The sequence below is a fragment of the Papio anubis genome, chromosome 7, assembly GCF_008728515.1.
Source record: "Papio anubis isolate 15944 chromosome 7, Panubis1.0, whole genome shotgun sequence".
Taxonomy (NCBI): domain Eukaryota; kingdom Metazoa; phylum Chordata; class Mammalia; order Primates; family Cercopithecidae; genus Papio; species Papio anubis.
In genome coordinates, this window is record NC_044982.1 from 77435463 (window position 1) to 77441636 (window position 6174).

Consider the following 6174-nt stretch of genomic DNA (forward strand, 5'->3'; position numbering starts at 1 on the left):
TTATTTGACCAGAGCAGCTTCTTAGTCCCTTTGTTTATTTATTTGCCTACTTATTTGTTGGCTATATTCCCCACCAACATGGAAGCTTTTGTCCCTTGTTCATCATGGTGTTCTCAGCATGTAGCAACTTGCTTGCACAGAACAGGCACTCAATGGAAATTTTTCTTTTGAATGAAAGAATAAATGAATGAATAGATGTGCATGGAGCTCAGAAAAACCAACTGGGATAGGATTACAGATGTTGGAGTCATTAACAAACAACTAAGAGCTGAAGTTTTGAAAGTATAGTAACATGTGTAAAATGAGACTTAAAGGGGCCTTGCACTGATTCCTGAGGACCAGAAAGATGTAAGGGGCAGGCAGAGGAAGAAATCATAAAATATATGGAGATCGAGAGTATACAAAGGGAACTCAGAAGCTAGAGCCTGCCCAAAACAAAACAAAACAAAATAAGACAAACAAAAACAGGAGAAAGCAGAGTCCAGGCTTAGATTGCAGCTCCTCGCTTACCTGTGCAGTCTAATTTTGAGCTGCCTCTTTGTAGTCCCAAAAGACAGGAGCTCCCTGTTGTGGGTCTACTAACCCGTACATTTCCGTGGGCAAGTCTTGTGTGTACTCTTCACCATGGCTCAGCTCCAAACACGCTTCTACACTAATGACAAGAAATATGCCTTAGATGATGTTCCCTTCTCAATCCCTACCACCTCTGAAAGTGCTGACCTTAGTAACATCATCAATAAACTACTAAAGGACAAAAATGAGTTCCACAAACGTGGAGTTTGATTTCCTTATTAAGGACCAGTTTCTGCAAATGCCCTTGTTCAAACACATGGAACTGGAGAACATCTCATCAGAAGAAGCTGTGGAAATAGAAACGAGCAGTATACTGCACCCCAGCCAGAGCAATGCATGTTCCATGATGACTGGATCAGTTCAATTAAAGGAGCAGAGGAATGGATCTTGACTGGTTCTTATGACAAGACTTCTTGGATCTGGTCCTTGGAAGGAAAGTCAATAATGACAATTGTAGGACATACGGATGTTGTAAAAGATGTGGCCTGGGTGAAAAAAGATAGCTTGTCCTGCTTATTATTGAGTGCCTCTATGGATCAGACTATTCTCTTATGGGAGTGGAATGTAGAGAGAAACAAAGTGAAAGCCCTACACTGCTGTAGAGGTAATGCTGGAAGTGTAGATTCTATAGCTGTTGATGGCACAGGAACTAAATTTTGTAGTGGCTCCTGGGATAAGATGCTAAAGATCTTGTCTACAGTCCCCACAGATGAAGAAGATGAGATGGAGGAGTCCACAAATCAACCAAGAAAGAAACAGAAAACAGAAGAGTTGGAACCAACAAGGACTCCCATAGTGACCCTCTCTGGCCATATGGAAGCAGACCATCAGTTCTGTGGTCAGATACTGAAGAAATCTGCAGTGCATCTTGGGACCATACAATTAGAGTGTGGGATGTTGAGTTTGGCAGTCTTAAGTCAACTTTGACAGGAAATAAAGTGTTTAATTGTATTTCCTATACTCCACTTTGTAAATGTTTAGCATCTGGAAGCACAGATAGGCATATCAGACTGTGGGATCCCCAAACTAAAGATGGTTCTTTGGTGTCGCTGTCCCTAACCTCACATACCGGTTATGTGACAACAGTAAAATGGTCTCCTACTTATGAACAGCGCTGATCTCAGGATCTTTAGATAACATTGTTAAGCTGTGAGATACAAGAAGTTGTAAGGCTCCTCTCTATGATCTGGCTGCTCATGAAGACAAAGTTCTCAGTGTAGACTGGACAGACACAGGGCTACTTCTGAGTGGAGGAACAGACAATAAATTGTATTCCTACAGATATTCCCCTACCACTTCCCATGTGGGGGCGTGAAAATGAACAATAATTTGACTATAGAGATTATTTCTGTAAATGAAATTGGTAGAGAATCATGAAATTACATAGATGCAGATGCAGAAAGCAGCCTTTTGAAGTTAATATAATGTTTTCACCCTTCATAACAGCTAACATATCACTTTTTCTTATTTTGCATTTGTAATAAGATAGGTTGTATTTATAAAATATAAACTGTGGCATGCATTCTCTATACAAACTTGAAATTAAACTGAGTTTTACATTTCTCTTTTAAAAAAAAAAGACAAAAACAAGAAGTACAGTATTATGGTAGCCAAGAGGAATGAAAAACGCTGTCAGCTACAACTGAATTTCAGTGTAAGGGTGTGGTTAGCGGCCTTGCTGGAAGCAGGTTGCTTAGACAGGAGCAGACATATCATGAAAGGTTGAGGAATGAGTAAAAGATGAGAAATTGAGGACAGTAAATGGAGTAATCTCTTTCAAAAACTGCAGAAAGACAAACTACACATATTCTCACTCATTTGTGGGAGCTAAGATTTAAAACAATTATACTCATGAAGACAAAATGTAGAATGATCATTACCAGAGTCAGGGAAGGGTGGTGGGGGTTGGAGGGAAAATGGGGATGGTTAATGGGTACAAAAATATAGTTAGATAGAATGAATAAGATCAAGTATTTGATAGCACAACAGGGCAACAATAATTTATCATGTTTTAAAATAATTATAATTGAAATATTTATAAAACAAGGAAATGATAAATGCTTGGGGTGATGGATACTCTATTTACCCTGTGATGATTACACGTTGTATGCCTGTATCAAAATATCTCATATACCGCATTTATAGATACACCTACTATGCACTCATAAAAATTAAAAATTGAAAAAATTAAAAAATAAGAAAACCAACTGGGTCTGGTGACTCATGCCTGTAATCCCAGCACTTTGGGAGGCCAAGTGGGGCAGATCACTTGAGCTCAGGAGTTCGAGACCAGCTTGGCCAACATGGTGAAACTCCGTCTCTACTAAAAATACAAAAATTAGCTGGCGTGGTGGCACATGTCTGTAATCCCAGCTACTTGGGAGGCTGAGGCAGGAGAACTGCTTGAACCCAAGAGGTGGCGGTTGCAGTGAGCTGAGATCGGACTGCCACTACACTCCAGCCTGGGCGACAGAGCAAGACTTGGTCTCAGAAAAATAAATAAATAAATAAATAAATAATAAGGAAACCAAAAAATATTTTTCTGTTGTGAATAGAAACACAATTGAGTTAGTGACTAGAGAACTTGAATATGAGAGAATTTGCACTTCTTTTGCTTTAAGACAGAAGATACTTCACAAGTTTAAATGCTGATTAGAGAGCATCAACGTTCCTATGTACAAAGAAAGGGAACCAGAGCAAAGATGGAGGAACTAACCCTAGAAGAAAGAGGGGTAGGAAAAGTTGGAGTCAGAAATGTGCATAAAATGTAGAAGGTACAAAATAAGACAAAATGAGTATGGATGTCTTTATACCATATGCTGAGTTGCCATTGGTATGGGAAATGACAAAACGTGGAGTTGAAGAGGGAACAGGAGGCAGTCATGGAAATACATCAAAATAAAACCACTGAAGTACTGTAGGGCATGTAGGCTTGGCACCAAGAGCATTATAACACAAATATTACAGTACACTACAAGAGACGTCCATGGCTGTAAGATTAATGATAGCCATAAGCCCCACTCAAGTGTCTTGCAGGGATGACACTACATGTCACTTAACAGTATGATGAAACTCAGTGGGGGATTTCCAGAAGATAACTTCATCTCAGCACAGCTGCAACTTTTATAAACCTTAAAACAAAGCTCACCCTAACAAGAATAGGCTTAAATTCCCTTTATGAAAGAAACACCTGGAAACTGACTTAGATTGCATACAGGTATAAGAAAAGGAAAAGAATTCCCCAAATTCTGAAAATGGTCTCCAAATGGAGACCCTCCTGGTCAGTTGGTCATCTGACTATCTGATTATATCTAGTCCATGCCACCAGCCTGCTCTTGTGTCTTGTAAAAGCACTGCCAAAATAAACCACTGGAGTGGCAAATGGTGTCTAAGACCCATGTTTCCCATGAATCAGACCAAAGAAGAGAAATTGCTTCAGGGGAGGCTGCTTAACCAAGACTACCTGAGACCCCCAATCACGACAAACATCTAGAGTCGACCTGAACTATTTATTAAGGAAATAAATATTTTGGTTTGACACTAACTCCCTTCTTCTTTAATTGTCCTTCCCCACCCCCATTTGTTGTGTACTCAAGCCCTAGATAGAAAGTTACAGAACTGTTATGTATCTGTTGAAAATTTAGTATGTTCTGTTTAAATATGCTTCAGGATCCTTTAGGACAATACATTATTACTAATGAACTTTATGAAAAGTATTTAAAACCATGAGAAAATGTTCATCGTTTAAAAATGTAGAAAATTCCAGCATATATAGTGCCATTTCAATTTAAAAAAATATTTCTAATATAAATAGTATTTTTGTGTTGTGGCAGTGCTGATAACTTTGTTTGTACATATTTTCAGTGTTTTCTAAATGTCTACAAGAATTATTATATTTGTAAAATAAGACAAAAATATTAGCACATATTCATAATTATTGCCTTAGGAAAAGCATCTTGACGTAGACTTATGTGGATCAAAGTGCATTTGTTTATTTGCTACACATTACCAAATTTCCTTACAAAAATATTGTACACATTTAAGATAATTCTAGCAAAGATAAACATTTATTATGAAGAAAGCACATGTGATTCTTAAAAAGAACTTCAAAGATCATGGCAAAAAGACAGAGCTAAATCAATCAGTTAAAAAAAAAGGCGTAAAGATTTTCGTCTGACACTCCTTAGTTGCAGGGAGCTCCGAAGAGCAACTCCCAGCCAGTGAGGGACAGAAGGTGATACATAAATAAGCTAGCTTTCTTGCTCATTCATGGGACAACTCTGAAATTAGGTTCCACACAGTCCCTCAGAGGGTCCCCATGCAGAACTGAGCCCATTGGTGATCTACTCAATTAACATGCCCTTTGCTGGCTTGCCTCTTTTCGCCAGGCTCACCTTCCTATTCCATGACTATGCTTCCTAGGCTTATCACCTTGCACTTACATCCTGCCTCAGGGTCTGCTTTTTGGCAAATCCACTCTAAGATGTCATGAGAATCACATTATAAAACATAAGTTGCATTTTTGTGTCATCATTTTTATTTTCTCTTTCTGATCAGGGAAGTTGAAACACACATCTAATTATTTCTAACATTTAATTGAGCCACTACTATATCCCGAGCACCAAGCTAACCATGTTACATAAACTGACGTGTTTAAATCTCCCAAGAAATGCTAAATGCAATGCAGAATTTAGAAAGAGATAAATCCCTCCACTGTTTATTCAACTAATCATGAGTACAAACTGTGTGGAAGGCACACCACTCCATGAAGACAGACCTTGTCCTTATGGAGCTATAGGACAGTGGGGACAGCTATAGAACATGTGTGCACGTGTGTGTGTGTGTGTCTGTGTATATACATATATTACATTTATGGTGGAATACTATTCAGTAATAAAAAAGAATGAAACCATGTCATTTGCAGTAGTGTGGATGGAACTGTAGGTCATTATGTTGAGTGAAATAAACCAGGCACAGAAAGACAAATCTTTCATCTTCTCACTCACATGTGGAAGCAAAAAAAGTTGATCTCATGGAGGTAGGGAATAGAATGACAGTTACTAAAGGCTGAGAAGGATGATGGGGGAGGAGGGAGGAATAAACAGAGATTGATTAATGAGTACCAAGCAGTTAGAAGGTGTAAGTTCTAATGTTTTATAGCATAATAGGGCGACTACAATTAGCAGCAATGTAGTATATATTTCAAAATACAAGCAGAGAGGATTTGAAATGTTTGGAACACATAGAAATGATAAATGCTTTAGATGATGCCTATCTTAAATACTTTGACTTGATCCATACACATTCTATGCATGTAAACAAATCACATGTGCCTCCTCAATAAGTACAAATATTGTGCATCAATAAGAAATTTAAAACTAGAAAAAGATTTCAACAGTTAAAAAGAAGAGGAAAAGCATTCTAAGCAGAGGCAATAATGTAAAACTATCTGAGACAGGAAAAGCTTAACATTTCTGAAAAGCTAGAAGACTGTTATAGGTGGACGGTGGAAGCTAGAAGATTGTTATAGGTGGACAGCGGCAAGCAAAGAGGACAGCAGCTTGCCCAGAAGCTGGAGAATTGGGAAGTTGCCAGATCATG

General features: G+C 38.3%; 1 pseudogene across 1 annotated transcript; it reads left to right on the top strand.

Moving 5' to 3' along the window:
• Positions 1-285: 285 nt before the first annotated feature.
• On the top strand, positions 286-2166 carry LOC101006317 (annotated as a pseudogene). The gene has a single exon (XR_002523285.2). The product of XR_002523285.2 is annotated as a ribosome biogenesis protein WDR12 pseudogene (transcript).
• The last annotated feature ends 4008 nt before the right edge of the window (positions 2167-6174 follow it).